This window comes from Felis catus, chromosome A3, assembly GCF_018350175.1.
Source record: "Felis catus isolate Fca126 chromosome A3, F.catus_Fca126_mat1.0, whole genome shotgun sequence".
Lineage (NCBI taxonomy): Eukaryota > Metazoa > Chordata > Mammalia > Carnivora > Felidae > Felis > Felis catus.
Window position 1 is genome coordinate 16,007,683 of NC_058370.1, and position 24,028 is coordinate 16,031,710.

General features: G+C 49.0%; 2 long non-coding RNA genes across 4 annotated transcripts in view; one reads left to right on the forward strand and one right to left on the reverse strand.

Annotated features, from left to right (window-relative positions):
- The window catches only part of LOC109497984, a 41,746-nt gene that overhangs the window by 7,514 nt on the left and 10,204 nt on the right, over positions 1-24,028 (forward strand). Inside the window, exons 2-5 of one of the 3 annotated variants that reach the window (XR_006595145.1) lie at positions 6,516-6,676; positions 10,966-11,137; positions 17,726-17,832; positions 18,354-18,500. This is a non-coding gene — a long non-coding RNA (uncharacterized LOC109497984). Of the gene's footprint in view, positions 1-6,515; positions 6,677-10,965; positions 11,138-17,725; positions 17,833-18,353; positions 19,392-24,028 lie in introns of those variants that run through there. The other 2 variants (XR_006595144.1, XR_002740960.2) reach the window with 2 other exon arrangements.
- Positions 1,351-22,137, reverse strand: LOC123384301. The gene is made up of 2 exons (XR_006595147.1): positions 21,135-22,137; positions 1,351-4,117 (listed from the first exon to the last, which is right to left on the reverse strand). It is a non-coding gene; the product is annotated as an uncharacterized LOC123384301 (long non-coding RNA).

Sequence of the window (24,028 nt, forward strand, 5' to 3'; positions counted from 1 at the left end):
GCTTAGCACAGTGCCCGGCACACTCAAAGCCCACGGTCAATATGGGCAATCCCTGTTCGTGTGCCGTCAACGTGGAGCAGGAGCCATAGGCCAAGGAAAGTCATGAAATTTGTAGGGGTCAAATCCTGCGAGAAGGGGATAAATCATGAAAACGGCACAGTCTACACAGGTGGAAGAGACGCAGGCCACTGAGAGAGACAGGAAACGGGACCTTGGCTGGGCAAGGGCCCGGCCTACTTCTGAAAAGCAGTCGGTAAGAATAACAACAACAGCCTTTCCCAAAGAGTGAGGCGTGTGCCAGGCACTGTGTTAATGTGCCCTGCACAGAATATCTCATTTCTTGCCTACGACAACCCTGGGAAGAAGGGCGGGGAACAGGGTTAGCAGTGAGGTGACAGGGGTACATAATTTAAGGGGTACGTACTCTCTCCTGCCTGAGAGCCAGCGCCTCCTTAAATGTTGTGTCCTGGGCACCTGGCCTGCCCCGTCCTAGTCCCAGATCTGCTGTGAGTTGGGACGATAATTCTCCCCATTTGATAGATGTGCAAACCGAGGCTTCGCCAGCCTGGGCACCTGTCCAGCGTCACATGGCTAGGCAGATGCAGACCTCAGGATTCTTCGGTTTTGAAACCTGGACCTCTTTTTATGGAGCTGCCTTCCAGTCCAGGAATAAAAGGTCCCAATCCGCCTCCCCAGAAGGCCCAGCAACCGGGACAGCTGCCTAGAACCGCCCTCCTCTGGCTGGCCCAAGGTGGCCCAGAGAGCTGGCCTGCAGGGCAGAGGCCTGGAGATTCCTCCCCACATTCCTGTGGGTTAAGTCTGGGGACTCGGCCTTCTAGCATCAGCCATCACGTTCCCCAGAAGGAATCTCTACTCATAACAAACCCCAAAGGTCACTCAACTGGAAAGGAGCGTTCTGTCTCCACCCCTGGGCAAGAGAGAGGGCCCCAGCTTTTATAGAGACCACCCAGGTGCCCAGATAGGGCATGGCCTGCTTCTGGCTAGCCTGTGAGCCGTCTCCCTGCCCTGGGTCTCCTCTTGGATGGTGGTGGGATGGGACAGGTGGGCAGAGAAGATGAAGGAACATCCCAGTTGAAGAAGCCTCCTAGAGGCCTCTAGTGCAGGAAATGCCTGGGTTCTAGCCTCAGCCTGCCTGAACTCTCGTTCCCCTTTCACCACCTGCTAGCTGTGTGGCCTTGGACAAGTTATTTGACTTCTCTGTGCCTGTTTCCTCTTCCAAAAATGGAGATAATAATACCTCCTTGCATGAGGATTCAACAGCTATTTACTGAAGGCCTACCAACTTCCAGGCAGTAAATCATAAAGCAATGAATACAAGAGACAAAACCCTCTGGTTTCAAGCTTTTAAAGAGGCAGTATCATGATGAATAGTGTTTACTTTAGAAAACGCTGGTACCAAAACAAAAATGAAGCAAATAGAGTAAAATGTTAACAGTTGTTAAACCTAGGGGATGGGCAAATAGCAAATGAGTGTTCATTATATGTTTTCTATGCTTTTCTGTAGGTTTGAAGTATTTTATAGATACATAGGAAGGAAGAGAGAAAGAAAAAAGAGAAAGGAGTTAGAAAAAGAACGGAAGGAAGGAAGGAATCTCTCTGCCCTTTTGAAACTTACAGTCAAGTGGAGGAAATAGACAATAAACGAATAAGTAAAATATACAGTGTGTCAGTTGATGCTAGTGCTTTGGAGAAAAAGGAAGAAGCATGGGGAATGCCCAGGTGGCAGAGAGTTCCGTTTTCGAGCCGGAGGAGGCATCCCTGGGAAGGTGACGTTTGAGAGCAGATCTCAGGTCTTTTGGTTTCCAGACCTGGCTGCTGTCATGTCCATGTACCTACAACCTCCCACCTGGGGAAGGAGTCATGGTAAAAGCCCAGAATCCAAGACTCTGGGGATTATGAAATTTTAGGAGTATGGGTAGCAGGTACAAATCTCAGTTAATTCAGATGAGCAGGAAATTAATCTATCCTGAATGTTTGTTATGACATCCCACTTCACAAGTGGGCAGAAAATCAGTCTTGATCAGTTTGTTTTCTTCCCCAGCTCTTCTCTCTCACGTGCACACACGTGTGTGTGCATTTTCCCTGTGGTTGTGTCTCAGTGTGAGGGTGTCTCAGGCCCCCTTGGCTTACACAGGCCACGTGATCGTTTCATCTTTTGATACCTTCCTCGCTCTACTTTTGGATTCCTCAGAACCGTCTGGGGTCATGTTGACCCACGAAATTAAAAAAATGTTCACTCGTAGCTTTTTCTCTGGCTCCCTTCCCAGCTCTCTTATTTGGGAGGAGGCGAAGGGGGAGGGGAAGGAATGTGCATCGGTCAGGGTCAGCCAGGTCACAGTGCAGTAACAACCACCCCCAAAACCTTGTTTCTCAGGTTTTGTGTGCGCTCAGGCCCCCGGCCGCCGGCTTCATGTCCCCTCGCTCCAGGACCCAGATGGGTGGAACAGCCACCATCCCAAAGGTTGGAGAAAGCAGGGAAGCCTGCCCTTCTCTGACTCATGATGTACTCACTATGTCCCAAGTCCCTTTAGGAATGGTCTTTTGGGGAGGAAGGGGGGCTTTTGAAACCTAAAAAGTTATTCTCTGCTTTCACTGGAATATCCCTTCCCCAAGTCACAGTCCAACAGCCTGAAGTGGGGACAGAAAACACAGAGGGGCAAAGGCACACAATCTTAGATCCCTAGATTCTGAGTATTGTGCGGTCTTAGAATCTGGGAGTCTCACGATCACAGATTTTCAAACTGAAAGGTCTTCGAATCAGTATCTTTCCATGCAGGAACTGCCTCTAAAACCTTCACAGGAGAAGACTGACCACCAGTCTTTCCTTGTATTCTCCCAGGACCGAGGAGCTCACCCCAAGGCAGCCTACTCCGTTATGGTTCAGCTCCTAAAGTTCCGCTTTATAAAGTGAGCCAAGCATTGCCTCTCTCAGGATTTTCTGCTTCAGGCCCTGGTTTTCCTGGCAGAGCAAGGGTACAGCCATCACTGAGACAACCTTGGAGACAGGCCGAACTGGCAGCCAGCTTTGGGGAATGAGTTCAGGAGACCCTGAACAGCCCTGGGGGCCAAATGTCTTATTCCTCCGATGCCTGAGGGTCTACTATCATAGTCTGTGGGTCCCTGTGAGGGAGGCTGATAAATGGTAGAGAGAATAAAGGCTTGGACCCAGGCCTAGGTTCAAATGCTGACATCCTGACCCTACTTGTAGGCAACTTTCATTACCTCTGTGATGGGAATAAATAGTAGGAATAAATAATAAGTAATAGCACCACCTCCTATGCAGGGCTGCTGTGCAAATCCGATGGGCTAATGTAACTAAACACCTGCCACAATGCCTGGCACATTGTAGGTGCTCAACTCGACCTGGGTTCAAATCCAGGTTCTGCCTCTCCTTATTTGTATGCTCTTAGACTTCACTTCCTTGAACTTCAGATTCCCCATCTCTTAAATGGGGTTAATATTCCTCATACCCCTCAGGGTCTGGTCAGGATTTTTAAGCTCACGTTTACTGATAATGTGCTAGACTGGTTACATGAACTGGACATTTAATCCTCTACCGAGTAGGTGGAATATTTAGAAGCACCCCAATGTTAGGAATGGAGTAACTGTGGCACAGAGAGGTTCAGTGACTTACCCAAGGTCACGGGCTGCTGAGGTGATGGAGCCAAGATTTGAATCCGGGCAGTTTATCCCCACATAGACCCTACATGTGTCAGGGTCCTGGCACATAAGTAGTTGCTCATTTTGTGTTCAAACTGCTGCACCTTCCCCACCCTTTCCCCTCAAATAAGCACAACAGCCTGTGCGACGGGCCGGCTGTTTCCAGCATTCACTCCTGAGTGTCAGTCAGGAGGTTTGACTGCAAATAGTAGAATACCCTGATGCTCCTGACTTCCACAGTAGAGACCTCTGTGGTCAAGCACTCTGCAGGCTGGGTCGTTCCAGGAGTAGTTAGTTCAGAGGCTCAGTGATGTCATCCGGGACCCGTACTTCAGCACCAGCGTCTTCCACGTGTTGGCTTTAGGGCTCAGGCATGGCTCCTCATGGTCTCAACATGGCTGCCAAAGTTTCAGACATCATATCCTCATGCAACCACCTAAAGGGAAGAAGAGAGGAACGTCTCCCTACACGGCTTCTTATAATCGAGGCAAGCCCTCCTCAGAACCCCCTGGCAGACTTTGTGTCTCCTCAGTGAGAATGGGGTTACATTCCCGTGGAAGTCCGCTAGGGCTCACTGATAGCCATCTTTCTAGGTGCACGGCCAGGCTACAGTTCCCAGCCCCCTGTGCAGTTAGGTGTGGCCATGTGACCGAGTCTGGCCAATGGGATATGAGCAGAAATAAATGCATCGTTTTCAGGTCTGGCCTATGATCCTTGCCGATCTGCCTGCTGAATAAGGACGAGGAAGGCCAAATCACAAGCTAGGAAGGGAGGGTCTCTGTCCCTAAATGGCTGTACAGATCAAAATGTTTCTGTTAAGACTTCCCATATGGGCATGTGAGAAAGAACCAAACATGTGGTGGAAAGCCACTGAAATCTTGGAGGTATTTGTTACAGCGGCTAGCATGACTTAACCCAGCCGATACACAAGCCCGACCCTGAAAACGAGCCACAGGGACTGGAGACTCTTGAATGGAGACTCCCCTGGGGCTGGAGAAGAGACTTCTTGAACACATTGCCCACCCCTATCCCAGAGCAAAGGCAAGGCTCTAGAGAGAAGGCCAGAGGCAGGAAAGAGAATGGGCAGTCGTTTCTGGATCTGAGCTGGATCAAGGGCCCCGAAAGGATGGGGCCTAAGAGATGCTGCCTTCCTCCCCGGCCAGTGCTGAGAACGGCACATACAGGGAGGGGAAGGCTTCTGTAGGTAGCCAAATTTGCCTGGGCCGACCTGCTGTCACCAGCCCCTCTGTTGGCTCAGCCCTCGGGCCCACACCCCGTGGATCCTCTATCCTGTGGACGGCGGAGAATTGGTGGGGAAGGGGGGCTGTTGAATCACCATGCATGATAGCTCCGCTTGAGGAATATGGGTTTCTGAGAACAGCGTACCTGGGGACCCTTGGCAAATGGAATCTCCAGAGCCTCAGCCCTGGCGGACTGTGCAGGGCTTACTCGGGCTGCTGCTCTCTCCTCTCCTTGGGGAGGGGATCTTGCAGGGTGGGTAAAAGGCCAGACTTTCGCATATCAGTTCCACAACCTTCTAGCCTGGCCAGCTGGACAAGTGAGCTCACCTCCCTGAACCTGAACGTTCCCATCTACAAAGTGAGGAGAGGAAGGTGAGTTCCTTCAACGTGGGTGGAGACGAAATGAAATAATCCAGAGGAAGTGTCAAGCTGAACACCATGAGCCTGGTTAGCGCTCCTTAAGTGCTGGCTGTCGTTATTGCTGGGTTGAGGGGGCCCACATAGGTTCCATCGCTACCCCCTCCCCATCCTGCTTAGGTCCGACAGGGGCCGCAGCACTCCTAGAAGAGCTTTGTCCTCCCCGGAGCAGATGTGCTGGACAGAAGCCTGCTCTGACCCAGCCCTGACTCCTCCTCTTGTCCACATGCCACTGATCTGCTCCAAGCCTCAGTTTTCCCGCTTGAGCAATGGGTGAAGTCAGCCCTCCCCCACCCCCACCCCTGACCTCACAACTGTTACAGAATTCAGCCGAAGCAGTAAATCATTGCGCTTCAGTACACAGATACCACAGGCACTCTGCCCTGGGTTCGAAGCCAGCTCTGGGCTTTTCGCATTTTATGACCTGAAAAATGCCATTGAATTCAGGTTTGGGGGCTTTTAGATGGTATAACACTGGTTCCTAGCTCACTGGAGGGATGAAGGAGACCAGTACGTGAAGTACTCAGCTCTAAGCCTGGGACTTAGGAAGGGTTCAATTAATAGTAGCAAGTATTGTTATCACGAGTGGTCTCAGGATTTTGGAAAGTACAGAGAGGGCTGTAAGTTGAGAGGTTCTTAGGTCAATCTCCATGATACCAAAGAAGAAAGTTCCCCCTTCCCCGTGAGGCCACTTGGGCCCCCCTTCTCCCCCTGCCCCAACTGCTCTTCCAGAGCTCAGTCCCTATACCCTCTTCCTAGAGTTGGAACCACATGGTAGGCAGGGTGGTGCAGGGCTGGGAGTCTGGAGCTTTGAGTTCTAGTCTGGCTTCCACTGCTCTCTGGCTGTGTGGCCCCAGGCAAGTGTATCACCCTTTCTCGGCCTCCTTAACAATCATGTGAGCCAATAAGAGCTGCAGGCTCTACCCTAAGGACCATGTGATATGACATTCACTGACTGCTTCCTCACAACAGCCAGTGGCCAAGGAGAGAGGGTGTGGCTCCCTAGCAGGCTCAGGGTCAGGGTCACTGCTCTGTGTGGAATCTGGTCTCTGTTGCCCAGAACTGTGTCTCCTGATGCCTAGAATTCCACCATTAGTGACTCATGCCTTTGGGAAATCGTCACCCTCAGCCCACTAAGTAACAGCAATAACAGTCTCTCGTGGCTTCTCTTTGCAGGGAGCGTTCATACGGCGCACGGTCCCACCGGGTCTCCGCACGCTACCGTGAGGTAGTCAGCGAAGCGAGGAGAGTTTGAATCGGATGCAGAAAGCCATGTGCCCAAAGCGACACGGCAAGTTAGTGGTGGATCCGGAGGCCTGGAGTCTCCTGGCGTCTTGGTCAGTGCACGTATCTCCCCTGACAACTTTGCTTTATAATGCGGCTCTGGATTTTTGTGCTCCCCTTTGTATAACATTATTCCCAACAGCCAAAAGGTGGAAGTAACCCAGGTGTCCATGGGGGATGGTTGAGTGAATGAATGACAAACATACGTGCAACAGAATATTACTCAGCCTTAATAAGGAAGGACGTTTTGACCCAGGCTACAACATGGATGAACCATGAGGACGTTCAGGTACCTGGAGTAATCAGGTGCATAGAGACAGAAAGTAGAAGCGTGGTGGCCTGGGGCTGGGGAAGGGGAAGGAGAAGTTCATGTTTGATGGAAACAGAGTTTGAACCTCACAGGACGACAAGAGCTCTGGGGGTGGATGGTGGTGATGGCAGCATAACCATGTGAATGGGCTTAATGCCACAGAGCTGTACATTTTCAAATGTTAAGGTGGCAAATTTTATGTTACATGTACTTTGTCAAAGTTTAAAAATTAGTTGCTGGTTTTTTTTTAATTGCTGCTTCTGAGAGGAAGATAGTAAGCCGTAACCTTTTAAAGGACGTGTAACTTTGTTTCTCATGACTTGTATCAGTCAGGATAGGCTAAGTCATACTGCTGTAACAAACAGCCCCCAAAATCTGAGTCAAACACTTGCTCCCTGCACTGTACCACCTCACACACTAAATCCTGTACCCCATGGAATGCTCTTCCTTGCTGTTCTAAACATCTCCCTACTCTACCTGCACCCTAGGCCCAGGATAAGGCAATGGAATCGGTCAGATTCACCCTTGGCTGGCAATGTGGCTGTGGGTAAGCCAGTTAACTTCTCTAAGCCTCAGTTTACTCATCAGGGAAATGGGGACAAAAGCAGAACGTATCTTGAGGGGAGAATCAAGGGAGCATTTCACATGGCTTCAGGTATGCCGTCAGGCTGTGGGTCCATTTAAGCCTGGTGTAGAGTTTGGCACCCAGACAGGAATGGGGTAGGCTTTAGCCTCCTGCCGACGAGGCCCTCAGCTTGAACAATCCCAGGAGAAACACCTTCTTCCAGCCAGCCTTGCGTCAGGGCCAGGGAATGGGTGGGATGGGAGCCAGAGGCTGCAAAGACAGTTGTCTCGAGCCTGAAATACTTTTCTCCCCAATGATCTGTTTTCAATTTCTCATTCTTCACCCCCCCCCCCCTCTTTTTAGAACCTGCCCTGCCAAGGAACAAGCATGTTAGTGTGCGTCAGCCCCTAGCCCAGCCAGCATCCCACCCTTGGGGAATTTCTGCTTTAAATAGTGAGGCATGGGACCTTTCAACATGCCACGTGTGTTCCAGCCTCCACACCTTTGCATGTGCTGTTCTTTCTCCCTACCGTGCTTTTCCCTGTCTCCTGGGTCTATTCCGATTTTGCTCATCACCTGTCAAAGTTTGGCTGCAGGAGCCTCTCCTGCCACAGCTCCTCTGATTGCTCCCCCCACCCCCACTGTTAACACATCTCCCCAGGTCTGCACACATACCTTGATTTCTTGTGTCCTCTAGTTACCTAACACTTTTGAAAGCACAGCGTCAGCCGGTTCTTTGCAAAGTCTGAGGCTTTCATGAGTTGAAGAGTGCTTTCATCATCCTCATGTCAATGGGAGGCGATTATTATTGTCATATCCCTATTTTCCAGATGAGAAAATGGAGCTCCTGAGAGCAGAAGTGTGTGGTCGCACAAATGGGAAGTCAGGACCTCCATATCTGAGAATAGAGGCTCTTGCTAAGCCACGCTGCTGGGCTGAGCACGGTAGGCAGGTGCCTAGAAGGGCACCAGCAGAGGAGGGGGCGGGGACGGCAGAACCGGTAACCTGCTTCCTCTTTCTGGACTTGCAGCTGGCCTACATCTCCCAGCTTCCCTTGCAAGGGAAGCAAGGTCTTTTTGAGAGACTGGTTAGGAAAGTGGGCCCAGTTCTCCATCCCTCACTGTTCCCACGCCCCTTTGCAATGTGACTTTGACCTAGCTCCTCCATTCAAAAAATAGATTTTATTTCCCTCAAAGATGGGTTGGCCTTGGGTGTTGCTTTGGTCAATAGAATGTGGTAGAAGCAACCTTGTGCTAGTTCTGGGCAGCCCCTTAAGAGACCCTGCAGCTTCTCTCTCCCTTCCTCCCTCCTTATCTCTCTCCCTCTCTCATTCCCTCTCTCCATCCCTCTCTCCTTCCCTCCCCCCCCCCCCCCTTCCTCTGCCAGGGCCCTGGAGAATGGGAGGGCACATGGAATGGAGTCATGTTGTCTCAGCAGCTTTTAGACAGAGACAATTCTGCCGTCACTTTCAGTCCCAAACATGGTCTCCACTCAAATTGTATCCAGTCAGGATACTCAGGGAAATTCCCAATTTGATTTGGGTTTAGACCATCTCCCCTGTGGGAGTGGGAAGGTGGGGTGGGGGCCTTCTCCATCCCTCCTCCTCCCCTGCTTGTGGGGCTGGGTGGAGGTGGTAAGGGGAGAGGAAGGGTCTTGATCGAGCTGCTGCCATCCTGGCTGGCTTCCAGTGTTCTAACCAGCAGACGTTTTGTTTTGTTTTGTTTTATTATTATTTTTAAATTTAAATCCAAGTTAGTTAAAATATAGTATGATAGTGATTTCAGGAATAGAATTTAGTGATTCGTCACTTACATATGACACCCAGTGCTCATCCCAACAAGTGTCCTCCTTAATGGCCGTCCCCCATTTAGCCCATCCCCCCCCCCCCCCCCAGCCAACACCCGGCCAGCAGCGCCCAGTTTGTTCTCTATTTGAGTCTCTTATGGCTTGTCTCCCTCTCTGTCTTTATCTTATTTTTGCTTCCCTTCCCTTATGTTCATCTGTTTTGTTTCTGAAATTCCACATATGAGTGAAATCATATGATATTTGTCTTTCTCTGACTGACTTATTTCTAGCCAGCAGACATTTTAAGTTGTCCCGTGTTTCCATCATGGGACACTGTTGTGGGCTTCATGAATTTGGCCATTGCTGCGGGCTCCTCTTACCCTTGACCTTGGTGGATGCGCGAAGTCCCCTGCCACTCCTTGCTCAGCCCTAGGAATCCCACACCCATCTCCAACTTCTTGGGATAGGACCCAAGATGACAGACCCCCCTCCCCCCGACTCAGCCCCCAACTGGTCCAGAAACTCTCCTAGTCTCTAGTCCAACATATGGAGGTGCCGCCTCTGTTTGGCTATCTCAGGCGGGGGTCCCTCAGGCCTGAGCTGCACCCCCTTCCTGCACAGCACCTCACCAAGCCCCCCCCCCCCGCCCCCGCCTTAACTTTCTCTAAGTCATGAGGGGCGAAGACGGGTCCTTGCCCACTTTCTTTGTTAGTCCTTTGTGCATGGTAATCTGGTCTGGAAGGTCACTTCTATCCTATCTCTGTGTCTTCTGTTTAACAGTTTGATATCTTAAACAAATGGAAACATTCCTTACACTCTGTTCTCCCCTTTGACTTTTATTACTCACAGTATCTTGAGTATTTTGCTCACCTTATAGACACCTCCCTTTTTAAAAATTTTAATTGTGGTTAAATATGCATAATATCAAATTTGCCATTTTAGCCATTTTTTAAAACATTTTTTAAAAACATTTATTTTGAGAGAGAAAGAGAGAGAGAAAGCATGAGTGGAGGAGGGGCAGAGAGAGAGAGAGAGAGAGAGAGAGAGAGAGAGAATCCCAAGCAAGCTCCACACCACCAGCGTGGAGCCCGACGTGGGGCTCGAACCCATGAACCGTGAGATCATGACCTGAGCCAAAGCCTAATGTTCAACCGACTGAGCCACCCAGGCGCCCCTCAAGACCCTACTTTCAAATCTTTCGGGTATTCACCTAGACATGGGATTGCTGAGTGATATATGGTAATTCTATTTGTAATTGTTTGAGGAATTGCCATATAGTTTTCCACAGTAGATACACTGTTTTCTATTCCCACCAACAGTGCACAGTCTCCACATCCTTGCCAACACTTCTTATTTTCATTTTTTTTTTAAGACTCTATTTTTTAAAGTCATCTCTACACCCAACATGGGGCTTGAACTCACAACCCTGAGATCAAGAGTTGCACGCTCTACTGGCTGAGATAGCCAGGAGCTTCTATTTTTGTTTTTGTTTTGTTTTGTTTGATAATAGCCATCCTAGTGGGTGTGAGCTGAGATGTTCCAGTTTTTTGCTATGATGAGAAACTGCAGTGGAGAACCTTGTACTTGCTTTATTTCACACATGTGAAAAATATATCTGTAGTTTAATTCCTAAAACTAGAATCACTAGATCAAAGGGTATATGCATTTTTTTTTTTTTTTAGAACTTCTTACAGAAGCCTGACATATACACAAAACTGAGAGTTTAGCTGGTGAATTTTCACAAAGTAATCAGACTCCTGAAGCCAGCGTCAGATCAACAGGACACTGCCAGCCCCTCAGAAGCCCCTTCACAGCCCACAAAGAGGAGCCATTCCCTGACTTCTAACATCACAGGTTAGCTTTGCCTCTTTTGAACTTTGTGCAAGTGGACTCACAGCACATGTGTTGCTCTGTGCGTGAGCTCCATCCACACTGTGCGTGCGCTTGTTCATTCATTCTTACTGTGCTGTTCCGTGTGAATATACCAAAATCTATTTCGCCGTTCCGCTGCTGATGGGCATTTGGGCAGTTCCCAGTCTGGAGGCATTTCAAATAGTGCTGCTATGGAAATTACTAGTATAGTGCTGTCCAGTAAAATCTACTACAGGATATACTCAAGAACTGAAAGCAGGGACTCGAACAGATATTTGTACATAAACGTTCATTGCAGCATTTACAACAGCCGAAATGTAGAAACAACCCAAATGTCCATCAGCTGATGAATAGATGTGTACGTAAACACGATGGACTGTTGCTCAGCCTTAAAAAGGAAGGACACTTGGACACCGTGTGAGCCGTGAAGACGTTACGCTAGGTGAAATGAGTCAGACTCAAAAGAACAAACACTGTAGGATTCCCTTATATGAAGGAGAGACTAGAACAGCCAAATTTTGAGAGGCAGGGACTAGAGTGGTAGTTTCCAGGGCCTGGGAAGAGGGAACGGGGAGCTGTTGTTTAATGGGACAGAGTTTCTATACAGGAAGATGAAAAAGTTCCGGATGTGGCTGGTGGTCACGTGTTTACAGCAACGTGATCATTCTTGGTGCCACTAAGCTGTACAGTTAGAAATGGCCTCGATAATGAATTTGATGTTATGTGTGTTTTGCTACGAAAAACATATGAGCCACAGATGCAAACCACCTACGTAATTTAGCATTTTTCTGGCAGCCATGTTTTAAAAGCAAAAAAGAACAAGTATAACTTGAAAAATGATTTAACTCCATCTATCAAAAATCTCATTTCAACACAACATCAATATAAAAAAACTATTAAGGAATTAGTTTACTTTTTTTTTTCATACTGACAAAATTTGGTGTGTATTTTATACTTACAGCTCATCTCAGTCGGGACCAGCCACACTTCACGTGCTCAGTAGCCAGGTGTGGCTGGTGGCCGCCATATTGAATAATGCACGTCTAGTACGAGTCTTTTCGATTCATGTATTTTCCATGCCCTTTGGATGCATGCGGATTTGCAGTTTCAATAGCTATCACCAGATCGCCTTCCATAAGCCAAGTTTTAAACCCATCGGCAATGTATGAGGGCACGTTTCTCCATACCCTCACCTGCACAGCGGCCAATTTAACAGATCACAAGTGCCGGCTTGTGGATTTAACACAGATTTCACTTATTAGGAGTGAGTGAAACCTCTTTTTCTATGTTAAAAGCCATTGGGTTTCCTTTTCTGTAAACCATGGGCTCACCTCAGCTGTTTTACACTCCCCTGCACACGTCTCCGTGCTCCTCAGGCCCCACCTGAACCTGGGACTAAGGGGGCGCCCAAGGCCAGGCATTTCAGAATCCTAGAGTAGCCTTAGCCAGGCTGTTCCCCGCAGGGAGAATCCCAGTGGCCAGAGCTCTGGGAAGCCGGGCTTATCTTCTAGGGCGTGTCTCCCTCTGCTGGCAGTGCTGAGTTTCTGCACCTGAGCTCAGACCAGCACAGGAGCCGGGCAGATGGCGGGGGGGGGGGGGGGGGGGGGGGGGGGGGGGGGGGGGGGGGGGGACTGCCTCGGGAGCCTGGTGTGATCTCGCTTCTACCGCTTATTGCTGTGTGACCTGGGTAAGCAACTTCACCTCTCTGGGATCTCCAGCTCCTATCTGTAAAACGGAAATAGTTAGCCATTCCTCTGAATCTGAGGTTTGCTGGAGGAACAATCAAGTGACAGGACATTAATGGGGTGTGGCACAAAACAAGTTCTAAATACACGGTAGCTGGGGGTTGGGGTTGTTGATTTCTACTCCTGGAGGAGAGGGAAGGCATAGCGCGGCGCCTAGTAAAGGAGGCAGAGGGACAGCTGGATGTTTATAGGTCCACCCCTGCCTCGCCAGCTGCCGTTTCCTATTCTGTGGAATGGCCGCCTCACCTCAAAACAAGAGGCTGGGACATGCTGTAATGCCTGGGACCCTCACACCCATTAGACCCCATGCCTGACCTGGGCAGGGCCCCAACCTTCTCCCACACTGGGCTGGCTGGGCACACCAAACTGTTGAGCAAATCCAGGCTGAACACCCACCGAGGTTTTGGTCTCTCCTAGCCTGGGCTCTCTCTCCCAGGGATGCTGTAGAAAGGAGCACTGTGACGGACGGGCCCCCTGTGATCCCATCACCTGAGCACCCGCTATTTGGTGGTGCTGGCTGAGGGCAGTTTTACCAGAGGCAGTCTGTGCCCCGCCCACCACCACCCTGCCATGGGGCTCCGTCCTCTTATCTGACATTCAGCTTCTGCTTAATTGACGATTACACCCAAATCCTTCCTCTGCTCTAAAACCTCCCATAGCGCCCCCACTGCCTGCCAAAGCAGTCCAGATTGAATGTCACTCTGACATTTAAGACCACCATGGCCCAAGTTGGCTCTGTGGAGGGTAACCCTAGACTGCCTGAGAAGTATCCATGAAAATCGCCTCCTTCCTTCAAGAGTGAACTAAATGCTACTTCATTCATTCATTCCACTGTCATCCGTTCATTCGTTTAACAAAATGTGTCAAACGAATTATTAATGTATATTTATCACCTGTGATTATGAAAACATTCTAGACAGTGGAGTAGAGACAGTAGTCTTAACCAATTACAACTAAAGTGTCTTCATGTTGCAAAATGTATCAAATACGGAATCAGGTGAATGCACTGTAGAGCCCCTCTCCAAGGGTCTTGTGGGGGGTGTGACCCTGCCGTGTGTCCAACCACGCAGGGCTGTCACATGGCGCAGGAAGGCTTCCTTGACGATGCTCTCTCTTATGAGCACCGAGGGCTTACCTCCTGGCCCTGCCACCAACCAGCTACATGCCCCTGGTAAGTCATTTTCCCAAGTCTCAGATTATATATATCAAGTAGTAATTGATGGTCCCCACCTTGAGAGAGCTATTGTGGGAATTACATGAGATTAGGTGTCAAAGTGCCTGCACATGCTCAGCACTTGTGTGGCCACCATCATTAGCAGCAGCAGGAGCAGTTGATTTCTGCAAGGTGGGCTCCCAGGTCCCTGAGGGATCCAGAGGTTTCCCAGGTCCCTGAGAGATCCAGAGGTTTTCATTCCTTGCCCACTAGAGGGCACCAGAAGTCACGGACTTGTCCAGTGCTATGACCCTGGCTAAGCCGGCCCCCAAGCTCCCAAGGGAGTAAGAGTGAGGGCTTTCTGGGCTCAGAAGAGAACCCCAGGACCATCTAAGAGCCTGGCAATTATCCTGTGTCCCTAGGTCTGGCTCACAAAGACTCCCCAAACCTGAGCTTCAGTAATGGAGAGGCAGCCCTGTCACCATGCCCAAAGCCCTACTGTCCATCTCTGGCTGTGTCCCACAGTCTGAGACAGTGTGGGCCAAAGAGCTCTGGCTTCTGAAGCTGGCTCTTCACATTTCTGTGTGACCTTTGGCAAGTGACGTGACTTCTCTGAGCCTCAGTTTTGTTTCCTATAACATGGAAATGTTGTAGGTCCCAAAGAAGGGAAAGGCCTCTATGTGCCGAGGGCTGGCCATGACAGCTCATGTTGCTTTCCATCGAGTAAATAGACTACAGTGTAATTAGCTGTTTTCTGCTGATCACAAATGCAATGTATTGGTTAATCCGAATGCTCTTTTAAAAACTTTTTTTTGATGTTTATTTATTTTTTGAGAGAGAGAGACCAGAGTGTGGTTAGGGGAGGGACAGAGAGAGGGAGACACAGAATCCGAAGCAGGCTCCAGGGTACAAGCTGTCAGCACAGAGCCCGACATGGGGCTCGAACTCATGAACCACGAGATCATGACCTGAGCCAAAGCCGGATGCTTAACTGACTGAGCCATCCAGGCGCCCTAATCCCAATGCTTTTTAAAGCATTTTACCACAAGCCAGGCCCTACTGGCTTGCCAGGCAAAATGAAATGACTAGTTTTGTTAGGGGCGGGGAGATTCCGAGTGATCTCCCCCACCTCAGCCCCTCTACATTCTCCAAACTCTCTACAATGTTGACGTATTGTCTTTACAATGGTAGAAAAGAAGGAACACTGATGGCACACCTACTAAGCACCAGATGTTTCACTTCATCCTTCTTCTGAGTCTGTAGGCTCCATGCAGACAGGGACCGTCTGGCTTTCTCACTGTTATTTTCTCTATGCATGGCACATGGTAGGTCCTCAATAAATATGTGTTTAGTGATCAAGAATGTTTGTGCAACATTTACAAATAAGGAGCTCTAAGGTTCAGAGAGGTTGTGTGACTTGTCCGAGGTTACCCAGCTAGTAGGACACAGGGCCAGGGTCCTGAGGAATTTCTTGCTACTCAGTGCCTGTCCCTCACCCCCAAACCCCCTTTGCCCAGAACAGCTTATTTTGCAAAGATGTATTTATTTAGTACTCGTTAAGCAACAACCCAAGGGGTAGGCACTAGAATTTTCCCCATTTTATAGATGGGGAAACTGAGGCACCGATCAGTTAACTGACTTGCCCAGGTCATACAGCCAGTAAATGGTAGAATCAAGATTCTAATCCAGGAAGTCTGTCGCTAAAATGCTTGCCGTTGACCGCTATGTGAGGCCTCCTCTAGATGTGAATCTTGTCTTCTCAACTCCTTGGGGACCTTTGGAGGACCTGGATGGTGTCTTCTTTTCTGCAGCCCCTGGAGCTCCTGGCACAGGGTTGGGCTGTATGTAGGGTCTCAGTTCAGGCCCTCCAGCGGGGGATTTGCCCAGCAGATGAGGCCCTCTAGTTGCTGTCCAGAAGTTAGTGGGTGGCCCTTGGTTTCTAGCACAAGATCATTGCTGCCCTTTGAGCCTATAGCCACCTGTCCCTGCCTCACCCAGTCCTGTACACACACCTGCCAGCAGCAGACGGTGCTTTGAGGGTAAGTTGGACTTTGGGCCCTTTATCTGCACCCCTTTTCCCACTCTTAGACATGAGTCCAAAAGCGTATGGCCTCTATGCACATGCGTATGTGTGCGTGCATAGCTTACACGTACACATGTGCCCATGCGCATACCTGTGGATATGAGCAGTCCTGCACCTAAGTGCCCATGTGAGTCTAGGTGTGGCATGAACGCTCCCGGGTATGTCCAAGGCTGCAGGCGCGGATCTGAGTGTGAACATGAGTTTATGTGCAGCTGTGCACATGTGTGGGTAATGTGGAAAGACAGACCACCATAGCGGAAGGGAACCCCTTGCCAGACATGTGGTAAGTGCCATAATATTAGCTACTGTATTGTTAGCCTCCCAAGTTGCGTGGAGATTCTATAAAATGGTAGCTTTGAAGGATCTGGCTCAAGGAATGTTTCTGTGGGATGCTCGGGTGGGTCAGTCAGTTAAGCATGCAACTCTTGATTTTGGCTCAGGTCATGATCTCACAGTTTGCGGGATCGAGCCCCGAGTTGTGCTCTGTGCAAACAGTGAGGAGCCTGCTTGGGATTCTCTCTCTCCCTCTCTCTCTGCCCGTACCCCACTCACTCTCTCTTTATCTCTCTCAAAAATAAATACTTTTTTAAAAAAAGAAATGGTTCTCCCATCACCCTTAAATCAATAGTTATTTCTTCTTTCCCCTAATTTTATCATTGCAAGGGCATTGTGACAATAGTCCAGGGAGTTTGGGAAATAGAGATGGGGAAGGGTGGGGAATCTATCACCGGGGCCCCCATCACCCCTACCCAGTGGTATTTGCATCTTTGCTGTTCCTTTCCCAGCCTTGTCCATCTGTCAGCTAGCTCGAGGCTTGGAACACAGCACGTTGGTCAAAACGCATTTGAATGAATTAACAAACATACGTTGTTTTCAGATATGATGACTGAACTGGGTATTTTTTTCAGCCTGCTTTTGTTTACTTATCGTAAGCATTTTCTGTGTGACAACCAGTCTTTATATTGAAGATAATAGAAGAAAATTAGAAACTACCCCATGTCCCCAAACAAGGAAACAGTCATTTATGGAAGAGCAAGCTAAGGAGTGTTATGAATTCATCATGGACATTTTTTTTTTTTTTTCATATAAGATTTTTTTTCCCTCTTTTTGGGACATGTTAGTGTTTCCATACTGGGAAAAGGGTGTCCCAGGATTTATCTGTCCCCGGAAACAAAGCAGATTCCATTGAAAAAGATGGAGATGTTAGCCATCAGGGAAAAGCACACCAACACCCCAGTGAGATCCGGCTACACTCCCACTAGGATGGCTAAAAATAAAAATAAAAAAAGACCGACAGTAACAAGTGTTGGTAAGGATGTGAAGGAATTAGAACCTTCAAATACTGCCAGTGGGAATGTAAGGTGGTGTAGCTGCTTTGGAAAACAGTCTGGCAGATCCTCACAAGGTTAAAGATAGAGCTACCCTGTGACCCAGCATTTCCACCCTGGGGTATATGCCCAAGAGGAATGAAACGTACATCCACACGTAACTGTTCACAGCAGCATTATTCATGAGAGCCGAAAGGTGGAAACAATCCAAGTGTCCTTCGGCTCGTGGATGGATCTATGAAATGTGGTCTTTCCACACAGGGGAATATTGGCCAGCAATACCAGGGAATGAAACACTGATTAAACATGGATGAACCATGAAAACATGATGCTAAGTGAAAGAAGGCTGTCACAGAAGACTTTGCAAGGTTTCCATTTTGTATGATTCCATTTACTTGAAGGGTCCGGAATAGGCAAATACATAGAAAGTTAACTGGGGTTGCCTAGGGCTGGAGGGGGAGGGAAATCAGCAGGAGAGATGGGAAGGACTACAAATGGGTCTGGGGGATGCTGAAGAGGTTGCAAAAGTGATTGTGAGAAATATACTCAAAAGCCATCGAATTGCACACTTTAAAAGAGTACGTTGTCAGGCATGTAGATTTTATCCCCATAAAGCTGTTGTGGGTCTTTCAAAAAAGGCTGGAGACCCGCGATGATGATGGAAATATACACACCATTTACTGAGAGCTGGACCATGGGCCAGGTACTAGTCAATGTCATTTCACTTCCAAAGTAACCCTGCTAGGTTATTTCCCCTGTTATACAGATGAGGACACTGAGGTTCTGAGGGTTTGAGTAACTGGCCCAAAGGTCACTCAGTTCTTTAGTGGTACAGCTGTGATTTGAACCCAGATCCATGCTCAATGTGGAAGTGCTTTTGCCGTTGTAGTTCTGGCTCAAGATGGTGACGTAGAAGGATCCTGAACTCTCCTCCTCCCAGACACTGGATATACTGGATATGCAGCTACTTACGGAACAATTAGCTGAATGACTCCCACACATCAGGCGAAGGAGAAAAAAACCCACATCGAAGCAAGTAGGAAAGGCTGAGACACATTCTCGCCACAAACCTCCCCCACCCCCCGCAGTGGGGAGACTCACAATTGGGAGGGAACGCAAAACCTCCGAGCTTCTCCCTGAGGAGTGAGGGGTTTGAACTCTGCATCTGGTACCCCAACTTTGAAGACCTGCCTCTGAAGTACCTTTATCGCCTCCTTGGGAGGAGCCGGGAGCTGGGGCACCAGGACAGCTGGACAGATAAACGTACAGCAACAGGACAGGTGGGGCCCAGGGTCGGGGGGCTCCTCCCTGCCCTTTATCTGGCCTGGGCAGCCAGAGGTCACGGTCAGGGCTCTCTATCGCTCCCTCAGGCCTTCTCCCAGCGTCTCCCTGTCCAGGACCCTTCAAGCAGACACCCAGCAAAGTGCTGTCCAAAAGCACCAGGACTGGTTTGACAAACAGAATCTGCTCCAACCTGTCCACCAGGAAGCCCTCAGGTGTTCCTATCTTTACTGTACGGAGATAATCATACATGTGCACAGAGGTGTGTGGACAGAGATGTTCATCACAGCATTGTTTCTAACAGGGGAAAACTAGAAAGAACCCAAGTGCCCAGCATGGAGGGACTGGTTACCATACAACAGAACGCAGTGGAAGAATCTGACGCAGGCCTTAGAGCTCCCGTACCCCTGCTGGCCACCCCGCTGTCCCCCACCACCCAGACACCCCCTGGTTGCATCTTACCGTCTAAGCGCACTAAACTCCTTATGGTCCCCAAATCCCCCCCATATTTCTGTCTTCTCAGAGGTTCCCACTTGCTGTTTCCTCTGCCTGCAATGCCACTTCTGCTTTTTTTAAGATATTTTTTAATGTATGTTTATTTTTTGAGAGAGACAGAAAGAGCACAAGTGGGGGAGGGTAGATTGAGAGGGAGACTCCAGGCTCTGAGCGGTCAGCACAGAGCCGAATGCGGGGCTCGAACCCATAAACTGTGAGATCATGACCTGAGCTGAAGTCGGATGCTTAACTGACTGAGCCACCCAGGTGCCCCTTTTAAAAAATGTTTTTTAGTGTTTTTTTATTTTTTATTTTTGAAGTATTATTCTCTGGCTCCTGGGCAGGGGGAGGGCCCCCCTGGTCCTTCCACATCAGAACGTGGTCACACTCTCTTGGACTGACCAGGTCACGGTCTGCTACCCATGCTGGATGCCAGAACATGAGGCTACTATCTTTCTGGCTATTTGCAGTCTCTACTGTCAGAGCAGGCATCTTTCAGTGAATTTCTAGGCAACTAGAATAAAAGCCAGACTTGTTTTCATGGTCTACAAGGCCTCACGTGTTCCAGTCAGAGCTCACTTCTTCAACTCACCTGTAATTTTTCTCACTACTCTGCTCACTGACCAAGATGGCTCTCCAACGTGCATTTCTGCCTCAGGACCTTTGCATTTGCCTACTTCCTCTACCTGGAATGAATGACCCAGTGATCAAGACCTAGTCCTTCACCTCAAGTTGCTCATGGTCTGGTGGAGGAGGCAGACACATAAACTGGCCCTACTCTGGGCCCTGTTCTACTTGACTGTCAAATGAAGGTGGCCATCTGCCAGTCCCTCTCCCCTCCCCCCACTCCCTTGCAGGCCATTAGAGGGTCCTGGGCCAGAGCGGAGCCTGTTCAGCACGGCATGCAGGGCCCAGCAGGTGTGAATGGTGGTCTGGTCATTTTGTAAGGGGGCTCAGCTCCCTGACTCCCTGATGGACCGGGGGTAGGGGCAGGGGAAGAGGGAACACAATGGCAGGCTGTTTCCTATTTTGTCCTCGGCTGTACCCAGCTGGGTTCAGCAGCCCCTGCTCTGAGATCACTGCCACCAGGTGCAGCCTGGCCTTTAGCAGGGCCCAGCTGAGGCTGGGTGGGGCCTCCACAGGGTCAGGTGTCTGGTGAGCAGATCTCCCCTTCCCCAGCCAGGAGGGATTGGGGCAGGCTGCAGAGCACCTCCAGCCCTGGTGCCTTTCCTATTGTGAGTCTCTCTTTGCACAAACTTGACTCCTCTCCTCCCAGGAGGGGCCCCAGAGAGCACAGGATGCCAGAGGCCCCGAATAATCAGTTTTCAGGCACTCCCCTCTGTTCTTTTGGCCCATTCCTGGCCCCCCTACTGCTTAAGGGAATAGAGTGTGTGTCCTTTACATAGACTCACTCTGCTGCCCTACAGAATCCTTTTATTCCTGTTTCCCTAGTGGAAAAAGACGATTGTGAACCTTTATTTGTCTAGCAGGTAACTTTCAGTAAATTAAAGCAGTATGTGAAGTCACTAGGACAGCACCCAGTAGGGTTCCTTATTCCTTTTTGATGTATGAGGAGGCTAAAGCTTTGAAAGATTGTGAACACAGGGATTCAGGGAGGAAAGAGGCCTAGAAACTCATCAGGTACCTAAGATGTGATGAGCACTTTATAATCAGGATCTAATTTCAGGGGTGCCTGGGTGGCTCAGTCGGTTGAACATACAACTCTTGATTTCGGCTCAGGTCATGATCCCAGGGTCCTGGGTTGGATCCTGACATCCATGCTTAGCGAGGAGCCTGCCCGGGATTCTCTCTCTGCCCCTCCCCCGCTTACACGTGTGTGCATGCACTCTTTCTCAAAAAAAAAAAAAAAAGTATAGTCAGGATCTGATCTCACCTTCGGTCCTTCAAGGTCGGCACGTTAGTCTTTGTTCAGCAGGTGAGGTCACAGGCTGAGAGAGGTGAAGTGAGGTGATGGCTCAAGGAGTCCTCAGAGCCAAGTGGTGGTGGATCTCAGACTCAAAGTCAAGTTTGGCCACCTGCTAAAGCCAGTGCCCTTAATCTCGGTGTTTACTGCACGTTAGCTGCGTAGTCACACTAAGAGGTAGGTCATTGGCGATTTCGCTCCAGGAAGAAAACAGAAGGTGAGAGAAACTGACAGATTGTCAGTATCCTGCAGCAGGTAAGACAGAAAGTTCTGGTTATTTGTACCAGCTCAGGATGAGAAGGAGTGGCAGGGTCTTTGAAGGTCATCTATCCCAGCCCTCTCGTTTTACAGAGGAGAAAACTGAGACCCAGAGAAGGGAAGCAACTTACCCAATGTGACACGGTTAGCAGAAGAATACTCGGGGCTCTTCCTCTCCTTCCAGAGTGGTTTGAGTTCACGGGCAAGGATGGCAGCTCACCATCACCACCTTCCTTCAGCAGTAGGTCAGTCCCCAGGCTCTGCATGACTGTCTCGCCATCTCACAGGAATCACGTTGGTCCCATTAATGGATACTATTATGCAGATTGGACTTGGTGATCTTAGATGCCTCGTTAAGACACATGCAGTCAGAAGGTGGGGAGACAGGACCTTTGTCAGGCTAGGTTCCACAGAGAAACAGAACCAGTAGATTTTTTGTGTGTGTGTGTGTGTGTGTGTGTGTGTGTGTGTGTGTATGTGTATACACAGAGTGGAGGGGAAGGTGGGGAAGTCGGATTGATTTATATATTGGCTCACACAATATACAAGGCAAGTCCACCCACAATGTACTGGACAGGTCAGCAGACTAAAAACATAGACAGGATGTCCAGGTTACAGCCCTGAAACAGAATTATTCTCATCTGCACAGACTGGAGCCCCCTAATTCCAGCCATTTATTTTTTTGTTTCTTTTTTTTTTTAATTTTTAAAAATTATTTTAGGGGCGCCTGGGTGGCTCAGTCGGTTGAGCGTCCGACTTCAGCTCAGGTCACGATCTCGCGGTCCGTGAGTTCGAGCCCCGCGTCGGGCTCTGGGCTGATGGCTCAGAGCCTGGAGCCTGCTTCCGATTCTGTGTCTCCCTCTCTCTCTGCCCCTCCCCCATGCATGCTCTGTCTCTCTCTGTCTCAAAAATAAATAAACGCTAAAAAAAAAATTAAAAAAAATTATTTTAACATTTATTTGTTTTTGAGAGACAGAGAGGACAGAGCATGAGCAGGAAAGGGGGAGAGGGAGACACAGCATTTGAAGCAGGCTCCAGGCTCTGAGCTGTCAGCACGGGACTCAAACTCACGCACCGTGAGATCATGACCTGAGCTGATACTTAACCGACGGAGCCACCCAGGCGCCTCCCCTCCCATTCCAGTCATTTAATGTGGTGATCCAAAGCATGAGCTCTGAAGTCAAATAATCTGTTTGTACCACCTGTATGGGCTCTGTAACCTAAGCTGGTTATTTAGTCTCTTTGAGCCTTGATTTCCTCCTATGTAAAATGGGCTTTATGACTACCTGTTTTCTAGGATTTGCCTTAAGGATTAGGCATAAGCAACACCCGACACAGAGCCTAGTACATAGTATGCACTCAACTCGTGTTAGCTATCATCATCATCATTGTATATGTGTGAGTGGTTAAGGAATCACTGAGATGATGGATGAGAAAGACTTTGGAAGTCAAGTCATAGAAGGAACGTCTGAAGGAAGCCAGGTTATACTGGGCAAGAACCGAACCTGAACACTGCCCTCCGGTGTCTGCAGAGCTGTAATGAGATGGGGAAGGGGCACCTGGGTGGCTTAGTAGGTTGAGCGTCCGACTCTTGATTTTGGCTCAGGCCATGATCTTGCAGTTGTGGGATCAAGCCCCACATCGGGCTCTGCACCAACAGCACGGAGCCTGCTTGAGATTCTCTCTCTCCTTCTCTCTCTGCTCCCCACCCCCACTCATGCTCTCTCTCTCTTGAAATAAAAAAAGAAATGGGAAGAAGCTGGCAGTAACCAATGATTTCTGGGTCCCTAGGGAAGATGAGGACCCAAGAGGGAACTGAAGGCAGTTAGTGGTCAGCTTGACAAAAGAACTTCCCACAATCAGAGTTCTGAGTTATGATAGCATAGGATTTTAGTGAGCTTCCCATCCCAGGGGGTATGCAGAGCCAGAGTCAGTGGGAAGCTGTCAGAGAGAGGATTCCTGCACTGGTAGGAGGTTGAAGAAAGACTTATGAGGTCCTTTCTTTGGCCTTGATCTCTCTGGAGATCCCTGGTTGGCCACATAGCCAGTGAGAGGTCAAGTCAGGGTTATGGGCAATACCCTCCTCTCCTCCTCTGCCTGTCCTCTCTGTGCTTCTGTTCCTTAAACACAGCAAAGTTCCCACCCCACTACCACTGGGCCTTTGCACATGCCATATCCTCTCCATAGAATTGCATCAGATTTTGTGGGCCTGACACATATAAAGCTGGAGACTTTCTTTAAGAAAAAAACCCCCAAAAATCAGACAAAAATGTGAATAGTTAGAATGAGAAACAAAACCACAACAAAATTTTAAAAGTTCATAAACGCTACACAATGTCCAGAAAAACAATATAATATTTATGTTAATCACCTGATATGCTGCCATAATACCTTCATTCCTACATTTTGGTTATATACTTTTGGGGAAATCTCTTCATGTGACATTTTCTTTAGAGAGAATAAGAAGATAACTTAGTTTTCTTTAGCACAGGTGACCCAAAGTTTTTTCCCCCCATCGTTAATAGTTTCAAAAAGTTTCCTTCAACTTCACAAGTCATTATTGGTAATGTCAAAGGTCTTAGGATTATTGTCAAATTTCGAAAAAC